The 24,135-nt window shown below is 39.2% G+C and overlaps 1 pseudogene; it reads right to left on the reverse strand.

Annotated features, from left to right (window-relative positions):
* Positions 1 to 22,549: 22,549 nt before the first annotated feature.
* Positions 22,550 to 23,874, reverse strand: LOC139165637 (ubiquitin-conjugating enzyme E2 G1-like; annotated as a pseudogene).
* Positions 23,875 to 24,135: the final 261 nt, after the last annotated feature.

A 24,135-nucleotide genomic window follows, 5' to 3' on the forward strand; every position in this document is an offset into this window, starting at 1 on the left:
AGCAGTCATGAAACACAATGATCAGATAATCCTCCACAATGGCCAAACCCACAGGCTGCTATTTATAGCAGCCTCACTAATCACCACAGCCCACCCAACCACAGGTGGCCTCATTTTCTTTGATAATACTCTCTCAGTTGTTGTTGCCTATACATCGCTCTCCGCATGCCTGGCTGTATCATTAACTCTTGTTCTGAATCCAAGGAGGAGCTAGATAATTGATCTCCTTCTGAGCTGTCTGCCCCACTCTCCCCCTCCCTGTCACTCATGTCTTCTTGGTCGGAGGAGCCTTCATCAGCAGATTCCATGGGGGGGGGGAGCAAAACAGGCCTGCAGAAATTTGCTGAAAACCTGATGGGTTAAATCACTCTGATTTGTTCTCTGTTGGACTCCAAATACAGGACAGGGAGTATGCTTACCCTGTTATCTGAGAGCAATTTAATTCTATTTAACTCAAGACAGAAACCTTGGGGCTGTTAGCACAACCATCTGCTTATTAGATAATTACCCCTCCTGGTTGATGAAAGTCTCAAGGTCAATGACATCCAGATGCAAAAGTTCCTAATCCCATTTAAAGAGACCTTGGTTTGGTCCCTGTTCAAGACACTGTCACTTGACCTCCCCATCTAGATAATTTTTCTCCTGTTTCCACTATCTCTTTTTAAGGCAGGTGGTGTGAAAAGTGCTTGCGCTGCAGCTCAAGAGGATTCTGGGCAAAACTGATTATCTGAATGCCTTCCAGTCAAAGTTTCAGACTTGACTATGGGACAGAAACATCACTGATTTCACTTGTAGATAAATTCTGGTGAGAGCAGGATATGGGTATAGTGCATCCATTCTTGCTCTCCTTGACCTCTTGTTTTTCATTACCATCAATTATAATACCCTTTTAGAGTGGCTAAAATGACTTGGGGCTGGGGGAGAAGGATTTTACACTGGCTTGCCTCCTTTGTTCAAGGCTGGTTCCAATTAGTCTTGATAGGTCTACCCACAAGTTCTCTTTTATGGGGTGTTGCAGAGCTCAGGAATCTATTCTTTTTAAACATCTACATGAAGCCACTGGCTGAGATCATCCGACACCAGGGGATGAGGTGTCTTAAGGTAAACTAACATTACTCAACTATATATCTCTTTCCTGTATGATCCATAGTAATGATGTGGCTGCCCTCTCATGGTACCTGGAGGCTTTGGGGATCCAGATGGGGACAGTGGTTGAAAGAGATTACAAATCAGGAAATTAAAAGGACTCCAGAATTTTTTTTTATAGGTATGTCACCCCAAAAATACAAAAAAGATATACATTATTTGATAACGCATATTTTAGTAACAACAAGAATAGTCTTTGCTCAAAGGTGGAAAGAGACAGAAATTACAAAAGAAGGTGAGATAATCAGGAAAATTATTGAGTTTGCAGAACTGGACTTGATGACATGTAGAGGTTGAAGAATCAAGAAGAATCGGAATATTATAAAATTTGGAATAGGGTCTACGCTTGGCTGAATGCAAGACACAAGGAAAGACATGAATCAAATTATGAAAGACTACGACCACTTGGGCAATACAGTCAAAAAGATAGGGGCACAGGTTGTCTTCTCCTCTATTCTACCCACAAGAGGACAATATCACGTCAGAGAACGCAAAATCCCACAAATAAACCTCTGGCTAAAGAGATGGTGTCGCCAAAATAACTTTGGATTCCTTGACCACGGTCTACAATACCTTCAAGAAGGGCTCCTAGCAAGAGACGGGCTACACCTTACCAGAGCTGGAAAGAACCTCCTTGGAAATCGACTAGCCCAACTTATCAGGAGGACTTTAAACTAGAACTGAGAGGGGTGGGTGACCAAAGTAAGAGACTGAATAATTAACAAAACAAGAAAGGGGTACAAGTTAAGCCCACAAATAAACCAGAGGATAAAAAATGTCCACCCAGAATCACACACAAACACCTAAAATGCCTGTACACTTAATGCACAAAGCCTGGAGAACAAACAAGATGAACTAGAATTACTAATACATGAGGGCCAATACGATCTAATTGGTATTACAGAAACATGATGGGATGAGTCACATGACTGGAACACACAGATAAAGGGCTACAATCTCTTCAAGAAAAACAGGTCAAACAAGAAAGGAGGTGGAGTTGCTCAATCAATCAATCAATAAGAAGTACTCAATGAATTTAATGGATATATATATAGTAAATAATTTTGAAATTATATGAAATATGTTATTTTTCCTTTGATATGATCTAATCAACAAATAGGTCTTTACTAGAGACTTTGATCAAGAGCGGAGCAATTGAAGCTCCTCCTTTTGTGTTACATGTTATGTTTTTTTCTTTATGTATGTATGCCTTGTTTTGTCTTTGAAAATAATAAAAAAAATATTTTAAAGATAAAGTGTGTTGGGTGCATGGAACTTGGGAATCTGGGAATTTATCATCTTTAGTTCTGGATTAAGAACTTACTGTCACATGAATCCCACAGAGTTGGCCTTCTCCAGGGCCTGTCAACTGGACAATGTTGTTTGGCAGGACCTAGGGGAAGAGCCTTTTCTGTGGGGGCCCTGGCCCTCTGGAATCAATCCCCCCAAGAGATTTGTACTGCCCCCATCCTCCTTGCCTTTCATAAGAGTCTTAAGACTCATTTATGTCGTTAGGCTTGGGCCAATCTTGGCCCCTGGCTAACGAATGATTGTATGATCATTGTATGAATGGGTGTGATTGATAGCTATTTAATTTTAATTTAATTGGATTCATGTTATTGTAATTTACTGTTTTTTATGTGTTGTAAGCCACCTCGAGTCTTCAGAGAGAGGCGGCATAGAAATTAAATAGACAGACAGACAGACAGACAGACAGACAGACAGACAGACAGACAGATACATAGATAAATATACTCCAGAGAGACCCAGTGTACAATGAACTCAAAATTACATCTCTGAGTATATAACACTTGTGATTAGGAATACTTTGCACAACATTGTGTTGTGCACCAGTTGCAACTTTTCCTGGATTGTGAGTGTTAGGTCCGGACGGACATAAGTCAAATTTGCATGCCGACCACAGATTGGCTAGAGCGCAACCAGCAAATTTAAAGATATGTCAAGCCATGCCTCCAGGCAAGCCGCTTTATTAGCGGCTTCCTTGGGTGCGCAGCTCAGTTAGTTTTTACGCTACAGCTTGATCTAAATAAACTTTAGAAACAGCAGCTATAGCGTCCTGCCTCTTCCTTGCCTGAATCTAACACTGGTGCCGAGGAGCTAAGAAGAACCACGTGGCAATCCACCATCATAAGACAAACACGTGGCAACATCTAGAAGGAAGAAAAAAACCATGGCATTGCAGATCGCACTGCCAGCTGGGCTCAATGCACAGAAGGAAACCTGGAAGACTTACAAGTCCAGATTCCACCTGTTCCTGTGAGCCAGTAATCCCCACGACTCTCCAAACGATAGGAAGAGGGCTCTCTTCCTGAACTACTGTGGTATGGAAATTTACAGTGTTGCCTAGACGTTAGTCAATCCAGAAGACATAGAAGAGGTAGACTGGATAGCACTAAAAGAAAGCTAGCAGCACCCTACCAGCCTGCAGCCTCAGCAATGGTGAGTAGAAGTTAATTCTATCATCATAGACAGAGGGAAGGTGAAAGTATTAACCATTTTGTTGCAAGCCTAAGAGAAATTGCAACAAAGTGCAAATTTAAAGACCCAGAACACAAAGATCAAATAATCTTGGGCGTGACGGATATTACACTGCAGAAAAAACTGCTAGTACAAGACGATGCAGGTTATCCTGAAAGCACCTCCCCAGAAAGCAGTGGTTTCACATGCCTCTGCTGCAGATGTGCGCCGGACGTCCTGGGAGGATTCTGGGGCAAGGAGCAGAGGACTCTGAGATGCCCCAGCTGTGGGATTATGCATGCATCACAGACAGCTGTAGATGCTCTTATGGGAGCTCCGACATGACAATTTGAAAAAAGTGGAAAACATCCCCCAAATCACCATAAATCTCTTTTAAAGATAAGCAGAGCTGTATAGCAATTACAGAAGTTCAAAGAGAATCTAAGATTTACGGCTGCAAAGGAAGACAGACTTTCTTTCACTATCATAAAAGTGAATACAGACCTTAACAAAGGAAAAGAAAAAAATAGTGGAGGGAGGAGACCCGAGCCTGGGGGGGGGGAGGGTTAAAATTAGATAAACTGCTTCAAATTGTTGGATGCTTTGAAGAAAGATTTAAATGTGTGGAAGGGAGGCTGGGAACCCTTGCCCAAGATATTCAAATAGTTAAAAAAGGAGCAGAAGAATCAGCTGGAAAAATTCAAAAATTAGAGCAACAAATTAAAAGCCAAGCCAATGAATATAAACAGTACAATTATAGGCTTACCAATCTGGAGGATCGTCAAAGGAGAAGACATTTACGTTTGCGTGGTTTTAGGCCAGATTTTGCTCTAGGCTTGAAATTAGCTGAAGCACTTTTTGATTGGATAAAAGCGAACGGCGTTCAAATTGTTTTTGATGACATAGAACAAGTTCATTGGGGCGTTCCATGTAGAAATCCCGAGAGGCAAAGAGACATTGTTATGGCCTTGGCCAGTGAGAAGAAAGCTGAAAAGATTGTGCTGGCCTCAATCAAGATGGAAACGAGATGGCATCCACCCCAGAGTTCTTAAAGAACTCAGATCTGTCATTGCTACCCCCCTGACTGATTTGTTTAACCAATCCTTGTTAACAGGAGAAGTTCCTGAGGATTGGAGAATGGCCAGTGTTGTGCCTATCCACAAGAAGGGCAGTAGAGAAGAAGCTGGTAACTACAGGCCAGTTAGCTTGACATCAGTGGTAGTTAAAATGATGGAGACTCTACTCAAAAAGAGGATAAATCAGCACCTAAAAAAACAATAACTTATTGGACCCAAATCAACATGGCTTTACTGAAGGCAAATCATGTCAGACTAATCTCATTGATTTCTTTGACTATGTCACAAAGGTGTTGGATGAAGGTGGTGCCGTGGATATTGCCTACTTGGACTTCAGCAAAGCCTTTGATACGGTTCCACATAAAGAGTTGATAGATAAATTAGTGAAGATAGGACTTAATCCCTGGATAGTTCAATGGATTTGCAGCTGGCTGAAGCGTAGACATCAGAAAGTTATTGTTAACGGCGAGTATTCTGAGCAGAGTCAGGTTACAAGCGGTGTGCCACAAGGGGCTGTTCTGGGTCCTATTCTTTTTAATATGTTTGTGAGTGACATAGGGAAAGGTTTGGTAGGGAAGGTTTGCCTATTTGCCAATGACTCTAAAGTGTGCAATAGGGTTGATATTCCTGGAGGCGTCTGTAATATGGTAAATGATTTAGCTTTACTAGATAAATGGTCAAAGCAATGGAAACTGCAGTTTAATGTTTCCAAATGTAAAATAATGCACTTGGGGAAAAGGAATCCTCAATCTGAATATTGTATTGGCAGTTCTGTGTTAGCAAATACGTCAGAAGAAAAGGATTTAGGGGTAGTGATTTCTGACAGTCTCAAAATGGGTGAACAGTGCAGTCAGGCGGTAGGAAAAGCAAGTAGGATGCTTGGCTGCATAGCTAGAGGTATAACAAGCAGGATGAGGGAGATTATGATCCCGCTATATAGAATGCTGGTGAGACCACATTTGGAATACTGTGTTCAGTTCTGGAGACCTCACCTACAAAAAGATATTGACAAAATTGAACAGGTCCAAAGACGGGCTACAAGAATGGTGGAAGGTCTTAAGCATAAAACGTATCAGGAAAGACTTAATGAACTCAATCTGTATAGCCTGGAGGACAGAAGGAAAAGGGGGGGACATGATCGAAACATTTAAATATATTAAAGGGTTAAATAAGGTCCAGGAGGGAAGTGTTTTTAATAGGAAAGTGAACACAAGAACAAGGGGACACAATCTGAAGTTAGTTGGGGAAAAGATCAAAAGCAACATGAGAAAATATTATTTTACTGAAAGAGTAGTAGATCCTTGGAACAAACTTCCAGCAGACGTGGTAGATAAATCCACAGTAACTGAATTTAAACATGCCTGGGATAAACACATATCCATCCTAAGATAAAACACAGAAAATAGTATAAGGGCAGACTAGATGGACCAGGAGGTCTTTTTCTGCCGTCAGACTTCTATGTTTCTATAAGAGTCCTCAGAGATATCTCCCAGGAAACCCTGAAAGGGAGAGCTGCTTTCCGCCCAATCTCAAGCCGTTTATATCAAAGTGGAGGAAAGTTTACTTGGGCTTTCCCTGCTGCTATTCTGGTGTTCCAGGAAAATAAGATGTTTAAGGCATGATCATTGGAGGAGGGGAAAGTACTATTTCATCAACTAGGTGTCGAGTTTGGAGAAAGCAGAGCAGTTGGAGAGCCACAAGGAGCAGAAAGAGGAAAAGATTATTCCAGCAGTCATGGTACCCCAGATGAGGAGGAAAGGCAAAGAGAGGAGCAGTGGAAGGAGTTGGGGCAGGGGGAGGCCATCAGAAAAGAGCAGAGAAGAAAACTAAGAAACAAGCCCGAGAGGATAGCAAAGAAGTGAAGAGTTGAAACTGACCCTGTCTTCTCTTTTTGGAGATGCTTCTGGAAATTATTGTTAATTTTTATTCTCTTTGGGGGAGAGATGGGAAAAAAGTAAAAGAAGGTATTATTCAATGGTAAAATAAAGGTGGGTGGGAGGGTTCCCCCCCCCAAATATATTAAAATGTTGCAAGGGGAGCTCAGTGATGTAGGAACGTAATCAGCAGAGGTGCCTCATGATTGGACAAGGGAAATTCTTGTCCTCCCCCTCTTTGGTGCGGGGAACATGGGGGGAGGCCTTTTGGGGGGGTGATTGGGGTGAGGAAGGGGAAAATAAGTAAACCAAGAGCAAAACAAGAGGGGGAAAGGGTTATATTTGTATATTATGAGTGAGTGTATTACAATAGTTTTAAATGTGAATGATTTGGGATAGGATTTGAAACGTTATAAAATATTGAGGATGGCTAAGCAAAATAAGGTGGATATTATGATTTTGACAGAAACGCATAAAAGACGAGGAGGAAGGGATAAACTGGTTAATGATAGAAATTGGAAATGGGTATATGAATCTCAAGGAACACAAACCCATGAACCCCAATTGGCAGTCAGAAAATATTACAACATAAATAAAAATAAATGAAAGCCAAACAAGCTGGAGTCTAGAAAACTAGACTCAGGGATGCTGGTGAAGCTAGTTTTGGATGGGGCTGTACTGCCTCAGAAAAAGCAGGTTCACAATTTGGGAGTGGTCCTTGTTCCCCCAACCATCACCGGAACTGCACCTAAGAGTGTTAAAATATTTGCACAATGGTGGCTATTGAACCAAATGTGATGCTCCTGAGTCGATTGGAGTTGGCAACATTTACTTGGATATATAAATAAATAAATAAATATAACCCTTTTTAACCACTGTAATATATCTATGATCAAAAGAAGTGAAGACAATAACAATTCACTGCCATTCCTGGACATCCTGGTCAGCCGAGACCGTAAATTAGAAATGGAAGTCTACAGAAAAACCACCCATATCAACCTGTGTTCCTCTGCCAAAGCAAGACCCCAACCTCACACAAGAGAAGCTGTGTACGGACTTTATTTAAATGAGCCCAAACACACTCCAGCAACCAAGAAACTAGCAGAAAAAGGAAATGGAGTATCTATACCACACATTCCAACAAAATGGCATTGATAAAGAAGCGAGCGATCCAGGACTGCGTGGATTTGTGCCGTGATGACAACAACGGCGCCGTGGTGGCCTTCAAGCGCCGCCCTTTGTGGCGGCCCACCACCTGTTCCTGCAGGTAGAAGTCTGGCGCCTTACCGGGAGGCGGAGGCAGGGACTTTATCAAAAAGTCCCCGACCACTCAACCCAATACAGCACAACCAACACAAACCCTAAAAAGAATTACAGTGCCATAATCAAGAATATCTCAGAAACCACAAATAGATTATTATTTAGGCTGACTCGGCCTTCCTTCTTCCAAGGTCGGTAAAATAAGGACCCAGATTTTGGGGGGCAATATGCTTACTCTGTAAACTGCTTAGAGGGGGCTGTAAAGCACCGTGAAGCGGTATATAAGTCTAAATGCTAAATGCTATTGCTATTACAACCGCATGGAATCAGTGTAGCACACAAACCAGCGGAAGCCCTCAAAACATCTTAAGGAAACCAAAAGACTCAGCAACCCCAGAGGAAAAAACAGGAGTCATCTACAACATACAATGTGAAAATTGCAATAACCACTATGAAGGACAAACAGGGAGAAGACTGACAGAACACATCCATGAACATCCACCAGCAGTCAGAAGACATGGTAAAAATCCTTCAATTTCACAACATGTAGACAGATTTAACCATAGTTTCAATGGAGCATTGTGACAATCCTAGACCAGGTTAAGTCCAAAAATGTCAGGGAATTTCTAGAAGCCTGGCCCTCTGACAAACCAGCCATCAATAGACACAGACATTAACCATATCTATAGACTATGCAAAAGAGATTAACAACCAGCCCAAAAGAGGTAATCTCTGCCTGCAATCAGCACTCAGATCAGCGTAGATTAACTCCAAGGTTAACATCAGACCAACAATCAAGTAAGCAATACCCCAATCAAGAAACTGCCAAAGAACCATCAGTAAACAGCCCAACCAAAAAATCTGTAAAACCACCGCAAACCACCCAGAAAGACAAGTTACCAGCATATAAACTGGTATATATTCTGGCCCTGGGCTCAGGTTGCTGCTGCTTAATGCCAGGTCGGTGGTAAATAAAGCTCTCCTCATCCGGGATTTAATCCTGGATGAGGAGGCCGACCTGGCATGTATTACTGAAACCTGGCTGGGCCCAGAGGGAGGAGTTCCTCTGTCTGAAATTTGCCCAGCTGGGTTTCAGATATGGCATCAACCTCGACCCCAGGGAAGGGGGAGGAGGAGTGGCTATTATAGCCAGGGAGAGCCTTTGCCTACGTAGACTCATTGCTCCAGAGATTGTGGGTTGCGAGTCTCTCTTGATGAAGTTGGACTTAGGGGTTCAGGTGGGCTTGTTTCTCACGTACCTGCCTCCCAGCTGCGTGTCAAAAGCCCTGCCTGTGCTGCTCAAGGAGGTAGCCGGGTTGGCGGTGGAGTTCCCCGGACTTATTGTCTTGGGGGACTTCAACCTGCCGTCACTCGGCGAAGCCTCTGGACTGGCACAGGAGTTCATGGCCACCATGATAGCCATGGACCTGACTCAAGTAATACAGGGTCCGACTCACAAGGGAGGGCACCCACCCGACATGGTATTCCTCTCTGAGCAATTGAGCAATGGTCTGAGACTAAGGGGCTTAGAAGTATTGCCTTTGTCATGGTCAGACCATTTTCTACTACAGCTTGACTTCCTGGCTCCAATCCTTCCCCGCAGGGAGGCGGAACCAATTAAGATGTTCCGCCCCAGACGCCTGATGGACCCAGAGGGCTTTCAGACGGCGCTTGGGGTTATTCCAGATGCACTCGTCCACAGTTCAGCGGAGTCTCTTGCGGAAGCCTGGAACAAGGCTGCAGCGGAGGCTCTTCATCGGATTGCGCCTTTGAGACCTCTCCGTGGTGCTAGACCCCGTGGAGCTCCATGGTTCAACGAGGAGCTCCGGGAGTTGAAACGCCAGAAGAGACGTCTAGAGAAGCGATGGAGGAAGAGTAAGTCTGAATCCGATCGAACACTTGTAAGAGCTTTTACTAAGACTTACAAAGTGGCGCTCAAGGCGGCAAGATGCACGTATCATGCCACCTTGATTGCATCAGCGGAATCCTGCTCGGCCACTCTGTTTAGGGTGACCAGCTCCCTTCTTAACCAGGGGGGAGTTGGGGAGCCCTTACAGAGTAATGCCGAGGATTTTAACACGTTTTTCACTGATAAAATCGCTCAGATCCGGGCGGACCTCGACTCCAATTGGAAAACAGAGTCGGCTGACAACGAGTCAGTCGAGGTGACTGGGGCCCGTACTTGTCCACCTGTCTGGGAAGAGTTTGATCTGGTGACACCTGATGAAGTGGACAAGGCCATTGGAGCTGTGAGTTCCGCCACCTGTTTACTGGATCCGTGTCCCTCCTGGCTGGTTTCGGCCAGCAGGGAGGTGACACGGAGCTGGGTCCAGGAGATTGTCAACGCTTCCTTGGGGAGGGGATCCTTTCCATCATCCTATAAAGAGGCGCTCGTGCGCCCCCTCCTCAAGAAGCCTTCCCTGGACCCAGCCGTACTCAATAACTACTGTCCAGTCTCCAACCTTCCCTTTATGGGGAAGGTTGTCGAGAAGGTGGTGGCACTCCAGCTCCAACGGTCCTTGGAAGAAGCCGATTATCTAGGTCCCCAGCAGTCAAGTTTCAGGCCCGGTTACAGCACGGAAACTGCTTTGGTCGTGTTGATGGATGATCTCTGGTGGGCCCGGGACAGGGGTTTATCCTCTGTCCTGGTGCTTCTTGACCTCTCAGCAGCTTTCGATACCATCGACCATGGTATCCTTCTGCACCGGCTGGAGGGGTTGGGGGTGGGAGGCACTGTTCTCCAGTGGTTCTCCTCCTACCTCTCCGGTCGGTCGCAGTCGGTGTTAGTGGGGGGGTCAGAGGTCGACCCCGAGGTCTCTCCCTTGCGGGGTGCCTCAGGGGTGGGTCCTCTCCCCCCTGCTATTTAATATCTACATGAAACCGCTGGGTGAGATCATTCAAGGGCATGGGGTGAGGTATCATCAGTACGCTGATGATACCCAGCTTTACATCTCCACCCCATGTCCAGTCAACAAAGCAGTGGAAGTGATGTGCCGGTGTCTGGAGGCTGTTGGGGCCTGGATGGGTGTCAAAAGACTCAAACTCAACCCGGATAAGACGGAGTGGCTGTGGGTTTTGCCTCACAAGGACAATTCCATCTGTCCTTCCATTACTCTGGGGGGGGGAATTATAGACCCCCTCGGAGAGGGTCCGCAACTTGGACTACACACACATTAGAATGATACGATGGCGCATGTTATATAATGTTGTTTATGTAATGTCAATATGGCACATGTCAGCATTTTGACATTATCAGGGCTTTTTAACTGAGCGGGTCAGAGCTTTGGGGGAATAATTGCATGACTGTAGCTTGCTAGATTTTTATAGAATGCTTCAGAAAGGAAGTGAGTAAACACTATATTAAGTACCCAAAACGTTTGAACTTGCAAGGATCTGCAGGATTTCATTCCATCTTTATCGTGGGCTTCTCATCTTCTTACATTAGACCTTTTTGGCAACGCAAGTCTCTTTTTGGATTCTCAGTGTCTTTTTGGTTGATATTACAGAAGCCCACCCCTAAACCCAGCATAGAAGAATATTAAACTTGGAAGGTCATGATCTTATGCTTGACTGGCATGCCTTTATTTGGTATGAGAAGGAAAAAACACATTCTTATTTTAAGAAACATATAATAAGAAAATATTTATTAGAAGTTTGGAAAGATATAAAGAAAGATCATTTTCTAACTATTCCAGAATGGATTTCTCCATTAGATGCGATTTGCCACCCTAATTTAATCCAGGAAAGGAAGATACTAAAATATAAAGACTTAATAGATTATCAAATGAAATTAAAATCAAGACAAAAATTACAGGATGAGAGAATAACAATAGATTGGTGGCAATATGTTTAGATACAGTCTAGATACCAAAAAGATATCAAAATATATTCATTTAGGAAGAGCAAAAACTTTTTAGGAAATCTGTTAATTACAAAGCAGAGAAAATTAATAGGAAGAGAAATTGATTTACAAACCTGGGAAAAAGTTTGGGTATTGTTGTGATTCAGTCTGAGGCTCCTCAGGGAACGGCTGGAACTCTGCCGGCTCCATGCTCAGAGGGGGAGGATGAGGAACAGGAGGAGGAGGAGGACCAGGCAGACGGGGAAGAGGAATGTCAGGACGAGGAGGAGGGAGAACAGTCTGAGACCCCCGGGGGGGAGCTCTCCCCAGCGAGTAGCCTGGAGCCATTAGATGAGAATGCACAAGCCATCATAGATATGAGGCAGAGAAGGGCAGCACAAAGAAGGGGACAATTAGCCAGGTATTTCCATCCCTAATAGGCAACAGCTGGGTTTGGGTGTGGTTCTCCTCAGAAAGGTTGAAAAGGCAGGCCCGCCCTTCCTGTATTGTGGAGAGTTATCTTTTGGGAGTCCTGTGACCTTGCTTCGATCCTTGGCATCTCTGATTCTGGCTTGTGGCCTTGAAGGCTGAAAACTTGGGGAAGGCGTGGGTTTTATTATCTACAGTGGTGTGTGTGCCAGCAAGAAGCCTGTTGTATTGTCTGGCCGTCGTGACTCTTCTGTGAAGCTTCATAGCATTCCAGTGTGTAAGAACAGTTTTCTTATCTGTGTTTGTTTTCAAAGATATAAAAAAACTTTGCTTTTTACCAGCGTGTCTGGCTACTCTTTTTCGTTGGTGTTGACGTCTGGGGGCACCCAGACAGAACAGGTATCTACCGTAATTGGAAAATGACAAAATCAGTTTCATTAAAAGAAAATCAAATTAAGATGTTTTATAGGTGGCATCTGCCACTAAACAGAATTGCAAAGATGTTTCCAAACATGTCTCCAAATTGCTGGAAGTGTAAACAAGAAATAGGTTCTTTTTACCATCAGTGGTGGGCTTGCCACAAAACTAAGCCATACTGGAATATAATAGAAAAGTGGATAAAATATATAAAATAAAATTACTTTACAGGACATAAAGAAAACGCCAGAATTATTTTTATTAGGTATAACGAATCAAAAATACAAAAAGGATATTTTTTTAAATTATTCATATCCTGACAGCAGCTAGAATAGTTTTTGCAAAAAATTGGAAGGGAGGAGACATTCCTAAGGAAGATGAGGTAATAAGAAAAATTATACTTTCTTGACAGCAGACTACCACAAAATACCTAAATACTTCAAAAATCATTACTTACGCAAAACACTAATAACAATCTGGTTTACTATTAAAAAAAATTATTACACCTCAATACCAAAATGAATATCCCCCAATGAAATACTAATCTTTCCCAATCTTTTCTCGCACTCTAAAATTCTGAGATACCAACAACTACTCGACGAATCAGATGCTCTTATCCCTAAACAACAACTGAACAATCAAGGAATTAATATAGACTGGTTAACATATTTACAAATTAAATTAAAATACGAACAACACAAAAAGCAATTTGGATTTCAAAATAATAATGTAATAGACACGATTCTTTTCGGCCCCTCTACAAAAATGATCTCAAAATTGTACAACTACTTACTAATCCAAGAAAATCCCGAAGAGCAAGTGAAATGCTGTATGATAGCTTGGGCTCAGAATTTTGGATATACGATTAACCTAATTGAGTGGGAGAAAACATGGACATCAAATTATAAAATGACAACGGCAATGTCTTACAAGGAGAACCAAATTAAAATGTTTTATCGTTGGCATTTGCCCCCAGCAAGAATATCCAAAATGTTTCCCAACTTTTCACCGATCTGCTGGAAGTGCAAGACCAAACCTGGAACTTACTACCACACATGGTGGACATGCCCAATTGCACAAAAATATTGGACAACAATTCAATCCCTAATCGACCAAGTCATGTCAATCAAATTACCACTCAAACCCGAGCTTTATCTTTTAGGTATATTTAGACAAAACCTTACCAAGACACAAAAATATCTTATACTACAAATTATAACTGCAGCCAGAATATCATATGCCTCTCTTTGGAAATCTGATCAAGTACCCTCTTTCTTTACAATAATTACGAAAATTAATGAATGTGCTGAAATGTCTAAAATAGCAATGGAAGCACAAAACAAAAAAGATTCAGAATACTACGAAGTATGGGAAAATTGGTATAAATGGGTTTCTCAGAAAAAATACAAAAAACTTTTATTGTAAAATTCATACTCTATCACACCCAAAAGTACCTTCAACACTCAAATTAATATTAAAATAAATTAGAAAAGAAGCACCAAAAACTAATTAAATTTGCAACAAGAAAATATATTAAATCTCTTTTTATCTGTCTTCTAACTAACCCAACACACACTATAAACGTATTAACTACCTTTAGAATAACTAATCTTTATATACACCCATTATATCACCTATATACTCCCCACACTACAACTAAACAAAAGTCGTCCATAAAAACGTCTGCACTAAATGCAGATTCTTCTCTCTCTCCCTTTCCTTTTCTTTCTTTCCTCCTCCTTTTCACCGCTAGAACTTTAATGCCTATATATACTAAGAAATACGACATTTGAGTTATTTCCATATATAAATATTAAGATTATGAAAGTAAGAGTTATTACATTCCCTTTAAGACACTTGTGTATTACAACTCACATGTATTACAATTCTATCATAAATGTTTTGTTTTTGAATTCTCCCTCCCCTTCCTACTCTACCCCACCCCCAACCCTTCGTTCTGTCCCCCTTCCCCTCAATCCCTTTCCTTGTTTTTAATTATATTTGTAAATAAATAAAGTATATTTTAAAAAAAAATAAAAAATAAAAAATTATAGAATGTGCCGAAATGGATATGATGACAAGGCGGTTAAACAATCAAGAAGAATCAGAATTTTATAATATTTGGAATACGTTTTATGTAGGGTTAAACAAAAGGGAAAAAACAAAAATTTAAATCATTCAAAAATATGTATAGATATTAGAAATAGTTTTACTTTGTTAACCTTATAGGTAATAATTATATAAAAACAAAAATTCTTCTTTTCATTTGAATTATTAAGTTGATTTTATAATATATACAAGATACATGCTGGAAATGCAAAAAGAGAAAAGGTACCTTTTTTCACATGTGGTGGTCCTGCCCTAAACTACAAAAAACATGGAAAACAATTCATAGATGGCTTATAGAAATCACTAAAGAAGAAATAGAATACACCCCAGGAGGTATGCTTCTACGAATTTGGAAGAGACACTATTCTAAACAAACACTTCTTATCATAACACACATAAATACAGCAACCAGAATAGCGATAGCGCAAATGTGGAAAAATGAACAGACTCCAACAGAAAATTGCAGTCCTAAGGTAGTGCTGAGCCTGTGGCCATCGTGAGAAGCCACCTGAGGTGGACCTGCCACCAATGAATGAAGTAGTGCATCTTAGCACAATCTTTAAAATGCTGTACTGGTCACTTTTTTATCTTTATGGTCAAAGAAGAGAAGAAAAAAGTGGTGGGAAGCCGACCCCTGGGCCCCCGAAAGCCGTCCGGAGAATCTCCAACAGCCTGCAAGAGATCAGGTATTTGGACGAAACCTCCCCCTTGTGAAAACTGCTGTGTCCCCTGCAGGCAGGATGGGGTGCACACACACACACTCTACAGTACAGCAAGGAACACTTTAGAAGGCGAACATTGTTTTTCGTTGGGCCAAGTCCTGCATTGGAAGGGGTGAGTTTTATTTTAGGAAATATGTTAATTACAAAGCAGAGAAAATTAATAGGGAAAGCATATATACATGATAGGATATAAAAACATAGATCAGACTTTGAAAGACAATATGATAAGTTGGTGTAAAAATTTAGGAAGAGAAATTGATTTACAAACCTGGGAAAAAGTTTGGGTACCTAATTGGAAAATGACAAAATCAGTTTCATTAAAAGAAAATCAAATTAAGATGTTTTATAGGTGACATCTGCCACTAAACAGAATTGCAAAGATGTTTCCAAACATGTCTCCAAATTGCTGGAAGTGTAAACAAGAAATAGGTTCTTTTTACCATCAGTGGTGGGCTTGCCACAAAACTAAGCCATACTGGAATATAATAGAAAAGTGGATAAAATAAATTACTTTACAGGACATAAAGAAAACGCCAGAATTATTTTTATTAGGTATAACGAATCAAAAATACAAAAAGGATTTTTTAAAAAAATTATTCATATCCTGACAGCAGCTAGAATAGTTTTTGCAAAAAATTGGAAGGGAGGAGACATTCCTAAGGAAGATGAGGTAATAAGAAAAATTATAGAATGTGCCGAAATGGATATGATGACAAGGCGGTTAAACAATCAAGAAGAATCAGAATTTTATCATATTTGGAATACATTTTATGTATGGTTAAACAAAAGGGAAAAAACTAAAATTTAAATGATTCAAAAATATGTATAGATATTAGATATTTGTTCACCGTATAGGAAATAATTATATAAAAACAAAAATTCTTCTTTTCATTTGAATTATTAAGTTGATTTTATAAGTTGTGATATATACAAGATACATGCTGGAAATGCAAAAAGGAAAAAGGTACCTTTTTTCACATGTGGTGGTCCTGCCCTAAACTACAAAAAACATGGAAAACAATTCATATATGGCTTATAGAAATCACTAAAGAAGAAATAGAATACACCCCAGGAGGTATGCTTCTAGGAATTTGGAAGAGGCACTATTCTAAACAAACACTTCTTATCATAACACACATAAATACAGCAACCAGAATAGCGATAGCGCAAATGTGGAAAAATGAACAGACTCCAACAGAAAATTTAATAATAGACAAAGTATACACATGTGTAGAAATGGATGAAATCACAAATTCAATTAAGGGAAATAAAATTAATGAATCAAAACGAACATGGTACAAATGGCATGAATGGATTCAAAAGAAAACACAAAAATAATACAATACAAAGTATCAGTACAAACAGAAAAAATAACAGATACCTTGCAATTTTCTTTTATTCAGAAAATGTATTATATTAATGAAATAAATAAATAAATGTATACTATCAAATGTAAAATGTAAAAGAATCAAAGATAAACACAAAAGGTAATGAAGTTGGATTAAGATCTGTAAAACCGATCAAATCATGTGATAGATATTTTTGAAAACAATAAAGATTTTTTTAAAAAAGTTGATTTTATAAGTTTTTAATGAATTCTTTTTCTGTACGAGAAAGACTTCTAAAATAAGTGGGGTAATTGCAACCCCAAATAGATGTTAAATGCATGTATGTCTTGTCTGTCTTTTTTATGGAAAATTCAATAAAGATATTATTTAAAAAAAGTTCGTCCGCAATGTAGACTGGATATTGTCATAGCTTTTTGCTAAATGCTAAAGCATTGCTATGAGCTGTAATAACCATCAGAGGGCGTTCTGCTCTTTCTAAGCTGACCAGGCTAATAGGATTGCTTGCTGAGAAGGAGGACATAGAATTATGTAATTTGAGAGCAAAGGCTGCCCTCCACATGGCTTGGAGTGCCTGCTAATATGGAATGCCATCTGGTACAGGCTTCTGGATAAATCTTTCTTTGCAGCTCTGTCAGTTCCAGTTTACTTTTTTTAAATGTGTTTTTATTAGTTTTAATTATATAAGAATGCTAGCTCAATTTAAAAACAAAACAAAAACTTTGACCTGGATACCACAAACCTCCATTTTGCTGAGAGAAATACATGACAATCAAACAGCACTTATAATACTGTATGTATCCAGAAAGAGGATTCAAATTACTAATTAGATCAATAGGGATGAGCAGAATTGGAATGGAATCTATTGGCACATTGAAAAAGATTTCTGGATCTTACTTATTGAGCAAGAGCATCTGCAAAAATTCCACCCACCAATTCTCAGAAGGTTCGAAACTCTGTTTTGATGTACCTCAGACTTTCTGTGGATCAGACAAATATTTCATAAGAAGAGTTCTCCACTCCTCTGCTCGCAACAAAATACCTTATTTCACCAGACTCGAAATGTCGGGCTTAGAATTTCATTTCCTTCAATCTGACCTAAATGTAGTTCATAAAATCATCTACCACAATGCCCTACTTGGTCAATGATTTTTTTCAGCTTCAACTGTTGTTTCTGTTGTTTGAATTTGCTTTGTCTTTTTTAATGTTAATAGTTAATAAAGATTTTTTTAAAAAAAAGAATTATATGTTGGGGGTGAGTGGGGGAGGGCTCACCCCATTCCTAAAAGGTCTGTAAGGGACATGTATAAGCGCACCATTGTGCCTACCATCCCTGTCCTACTATCCTATTGCCTAATTTACCTGTACCTACTTTGCTAATGTTTATGTTTATACCTGTTGCATCGGGGAAGGGTTTCAAAGATAACCAGAGACCATCATAGGAGAGGAAGACACCAACTTTATTCCATGAGTGAATGCAAGTTCCAAACTCATGCTAACTTATGCTAACAGCCTAAGGTGACAAAGCATCCATATGTGGTTAGGAACACACTGGGTCTTGCCCACCTGAGCGCCAATAGAAATGAATACTATATGTTCAAAATTTTACAAAAGGCAATTGATTCTGCCAGCCGCTGTTTTGCATATACTGGTAGATTTAAATTCTAGTGGCTGTTTTAAAGTGACTAAAATCATCTACCACAATGCCCTACCTGGTCAATGATTTTTTCAGCTTCAAAATGCAACAAATACATGAGCACGCAACTGATTCAAATTTAATATAAACAGCTCAAACCTCGACTGCAGAAAATACGACTCCAGCAACAGAGTGATCAATGCCTGGAATGCACCATCTGACTGTGGTTTCTTTCCCAAATCCCAAAAACTTTAACCTTAGTCCAATGGTTCCCAACGTGGGAACCCCATGCCCCACAGGGGGGCAATTTGATTTTTAATGGGGGCAATTGGAACGCATGAGTAGTTCATATTTTGAATAATAAGAATTATATGTTGGTTGATTTAAATGTTCAACAATTAAAAAAGATAATTGATATGGCAATTCAATTCAAAAATTGAAAACAGATTTAGAGAAATGGGCAAAACTCCAATCATCACTCCTTGGTAAAAATGCATTAATAAAAATGAACGTACTTCCAAAACTATTATTTCTATTCCAAACAGCCCCCATTAAGTAAAATTTTTAAAAATTGAAACTCTAGATAAGATAATCCACAGATTTATATGGGCCAAAAAGAAAGCCAGAATTAAATTAAGGTATTTACAAAATCATAAAACAAGAGGAGGAATGGGATTACCCAATTGGAGACTATACCAACAGGCAGCATCTATGACTTGGATCAAGGATTGGATAACACTTTCGAGATAGAAGAACATTGGCAATAGAGGGATTTAATTTAGAATTTGTCTGGCACTCTTATTTATTTGGTACAAAAAATAAATCATATTTCTTTAAACAACATTATATAAGGAAAAATTTAATTGAAATATGGTTAAAAATCAAAGGGCAGCAATACATTCAAATACCAAACTGGATATCACCAACTGAAGCAATAATTTATCCCAATACACTAGACATAAATAAGATATTAATATATGAACAAATATTAAATGATAACAACCAATTGCTTACAGTATAAGAGCTGCAAGAAAAAAGGATTGCCATAGATTGGATTCACTATTTACAAATAAAATCAAAGTATGGTGAAGATAAGAAAACAGGATTCCAACCAAAAAACCAATTAGATAAAATATTATTTGGTACAGAAGAAAAAATAGTTTCAAAGTTGTATAAACATCTTCTTAATTCTGAAATGATAGAAGACCAGGTCAAAGGGTCTTCTACCATAGCGTGGGCACAAAATTTTTGCTATACTGTACTATCAATATAGACGAATGGGGAAAAATATGGACTGTTAATTACAAATTAACAATATCATCCACCTATAAAGAAAATATTTACAAAATGTTTTATAGGTGGCATTTGCCACCTGCTCAATTATCCAAAATGTATCCAAATTTATCATTTTGGATAATGTTGGAAATGTCAAAAGAAAATCGGAACATACTAACATACATGGTGGACCTGTCCAATGGTTAAAAAGTTTTGGAGGAAAATTAAAAAATACCTAGAACAAATAACCAATTTACAAATTCCTTGAAACTAGAATTATTTATGCTTGGAATTATTAGGGAAAAAATATCAAAAGAGGATAGATATTTAATAATACATATAATTACTGCGGCCAGAATTACATTTGCGCAAACATGAAAATCAAGCAATAGCCCATCAACTTTAAATATAATAAATAAAATTTTTGAAATTGCTGAGATGAACAAAATGACAATGGAAATTCAACAAAAGGACAACTCAGAATTCTATCAAACTTGGAATAGATGGTACAATTTGGGTTAACCAAAAAAAATACTTAAAATCCTAAATATTCACATCACAGTCAAATATATTCTCGTTTAGCAATCTTGCTACTTCTTGTTATTCTCTTTTTTAAAATTATTATTATTAGATATAAATGTGAAATTAACATGGTCAAGATTTTTATAAATAATATAGAAAATAATAGTTAGAAAGCTGTAGTAGCAATGCCAATAAGTAGGTTGGCAAGCTTATTAATCGTTTAAGTGTTTACTTTAGTTTTTATGTTCGTATAAGTTATGTTTTGTTTTTGTTTTTACTTTTTGTTTATGTCTTTATTGAAAATTCTTTGTTCTGTATTTGCTTTGTCTTTTTTAATGTTAATAGTTAATAAATATATATATATTTTAAAAAGAATTATATGTTGGGGGTGAGTGGGGGAGGCCTCAGGGTTTTGGAGATGCTTAGGTGGGGCAGGGCGAAAGAAGGTTGGGAACCACTACCTTAGACTGTCTACAGTCAACCTCACCCCATTCCTAAAAGGTCTGTAAGGGACACGCATAAGCGCACCATTGTGCCTACTGTCCCTGTCCTACTATCCTATTGCCTAATTTACCTGTACCTACTTTGCTAATGTTTATGTTTATACCTGTTGCATCGGGGAAGGGTTTCAAAGATAACCAGAGACCATCATAGGAGAGGAAGACACCAACTTTATTCCATGAGTGAATGCAAGTTCCAAACTCATGCTAACTTATGCTAACAGCCTAAGGTGACAAAGCATCCATATGTGGTTAGAAACACACTGGGTCTTGCCCACCTGAGCGACAATAGAAATGAATACTATATGTCCACTCCTTATGTTTGACAAAATAAATAAATAAATAAAAATAAAATAAGTTCAAAATTTTACAAAAGGCAATTGATTCTGCCAGCCGCTGTTTTGCATAAACCAGCAGATTTAAATTCTAGTGGCTGTTTTAAAGCGACTAAGCTGCATTCATCAATTGTACTCATGCCTAATGTACGGTATATTTTCTATCGGTACCTGTTGGGAATGATGGAACTTATTTATGCCTAATGTTTTTCTTTCCACAACAAAACTTCAATATTCCTTTTTTTTTAATTGGAAAAAAATATATTTTGGAAGAACTCACTACAGAAGGTGATAGAACTCCAAAATAAAGTTACATGAAAGTATACATTGCAATTTCTCTTTCTACATTAAGTGAGAAAAATCTGTATGGGATCAGAATGCAAAAAAGAGGGGGGGGGAGGGAAAGATATGGAAAAGTATATGGTAGCAAAACCAGAACTCACAAGCCTATAGCTCTGCATGCTTTTATTTATCCAACTTCAAATCAGGCAAGAAATAAAGAAGTGATTAAACCTATATATTGGGCTAACTTACATAGCTGACCATTTTCAAAGCCAATGCTCTCAGCCCTTTTGGAAACAACTAGTTGGCTCAAGCGTAATTCATGGTTGTAAATCTTATTGCTGCATCCAAGCCAAAAGATGAGCACGGCTAGGTAAAATCATAAGGGGGATAAATGCATCACCTGATGACAATCCTCAAGTCATCAGAATCAAAGGACAGCAAAAATGTTCCCAAAGATTTCCCCATTATGTTGGAAATGTAAGAAGGAAATAGGGTCCTATTACCATCAATGGTGGACGTGTAGTAAAGTTAAGCTTTACTGGAAAATGATAGAAAGAATAATAAAAGAAATAGTAAAACAGGGGATAGAAATAACCCCGGAATTTTATTTACTGGGTATAACTAATCAGAAATATAAGAAAGACATTTTACATTTAGTTATTCATATTTTGACCACGGCCAGGATAATATATGCGCAAAATTGGAAAGGGGAAAATATCCCCAAAGAAGAGGAAGTTATCAAGAAAATATTAGATTGCGCTGAAATGGATATGATGACAAGACGGTTAAAAGATCAAGAAGAAACAGAATTTTATGAGATATGGAACAAAGTGTATATATGGATAAACAAGAAGAAATATTAAAAGTAAAAATAAACAAATAAATAAATAAGAGAATTGTATTAGCAGAGATATGATTTTATGTTAGAATTAGTAGAGATATGATTTAAGAGTTATGTTAGAATTAGTCTATGTATGAAGATTTATTATAAAAAGTTAAACAAATTTCTTCTTTTCATTTAAAGTAATAAGTTGATTTTAAGCATTTTTTGAATGTATTCTTTTTTCTGTATTGAAATTTTACTTGTAGAATAAGCGGGGAAGATACAACCCCATTTTTATGTTAAATGTATGTTTGTCGGTTTTGTCTATTTTAAGAAAATTAATAAAATTTATTGGGGGGGGAAAAAACTCCATGAATTGGAGTGGAGAAAAAAAAGAACCTGCTCAAAATCCTTAGAATTTACATGATTCTTATTCTAATTATGAGACAGCATTATTTGGTACAACATGTATTTGTGGATGTACATGAACAGTATATATATTATCCAGATCGTGTTGTGCTATGTACACATATTTATAATTCTTCCTGAAGGTTAAAGCAGTTCCATTAGTTTTCAAAATGCACAAATCAATGTTGGCACTTGTTAGACTCCTTGTCAGTATTAATAACTGCCATGACTTATTGCAGCCCAGCTCCTGCCAATGTCTGCCAACTTGGTATAAACAGAAGTCCAGTAATAGGTGGGTAGAGTGCAGGAAAAACAGTGCCATATTCGTCAATTGGAAACCCTGAAAAAAATGAAGCTACTAACTGAATTAGGTGTCACTCAAAAGCAGTTTCTTGGCTTTTTCTTACACAGCGGGCAACTTTTCTTTTGACTTCTCCGTTTCTACCATCCCTCCATTCTGTCACTGTATCAGCATTAGCAGGAGAATCACCATTGGGATCTGCCAGTATAAAAATTACACTAATCATTATGAATGAGAAGCCAGCATTCTTCAGGTTTCTCATAGCCATACTTGTCTTCACCAGGTTCATGAAGGATAGAAGAAATACTGTACAGACTTCATCATTTTTGTCAACATTTGGATGCCATATTTCTGTGATGAATTTCATTTTTGGCAGCCTGAGAGGATAATCTTTTGGAAAAGTAAGATGAGCCTCGAAGACTCCGCCTTAAGAGTGCCTTCACTCTTAAGAGTGTGTCTGGAGGCCCAATAATAAGAACTTCCCATCGATAGAGATCATTGTCATCTGTGATCATTGTCATCATTGGTTATGACTTATAAAGCCCTTCATGGCATCAGACCAGAATATCTCCGAGACCGCCTTCTGCTGCACGAATCCCAGCGACCGATTAGGTCCCACAGAGTGCACCTTCTCTGGGTCCCGTCAACTAAAAAATGTTGATTGGCAGGCCCCAGGGGAAGAGTCTTCTCTGTGGCGGCCCCGACTCTCTGGAACCAGCTCCCCCCAGAGATTAGAACTGCCCCTACCCTCCTTGCCTTTCGTAAACTCCTCAAAACCCACCTTTGTCACCAGGCATGGGGGAACTGAGATATCTCCCCTGGGCCTATACAATTTATGTATGGTATGTTTGTATGAATGTCTGCTTAATAATGGTTTTTTAAAAATATTTTAAATTGTAAATTATTAGATTTGTCATGAACTGTTTAATTGTGTTGTGAGCTGCCCCGAGTCTACTGAGAGGGGCGGCATACAAATCTAATCAATTAATTAATTAATTAATTAATCCTGCTGAGAAGCCTTCCACTGGATTTTTGTTGAGCTCTGCCAGCTGTCTCCTCAGTAGCAGCGCGGACTGGAGCGCCGTCATTCTCCCCGACGGTGCCTGAGGAGGGAGTCTAGGGTGGCGGCAGTACAACTGCTGCTGCTAATCCTCCCGCTCCTATGACTGCCGGGCTCACACCAACTAGTCAGTGAGCTCTCGTCCCTCCCCACTTGCACTGACCCACGGCTGGGGCCTACCTTCCTGCCTGCCTGTCCTCTCAGCACAGGCACCGGTCTCACAGCAGCACTGCGAGTCCCCCAAAACTTCAAGATTCTATTTGACCTAATTTACCTTCAGAGAGCAATTGGA

The sequence above is a fragment of the Erythrolamprus reginae genome, chromosome 3 (genome assembly GCF_031021105.1).
Source record: "Erythrolamprus reginae isolate rEryReg1 chromosome 3, rEryReg1.hap1, whole genome shotgun sequence".
Lineage (NCBI taxonomy): Eukaryota > Metazoa > Chordata > Lepidosauria > Squamata > Dipsadidae > Erythrolamprus > Erythrolamprus reginae.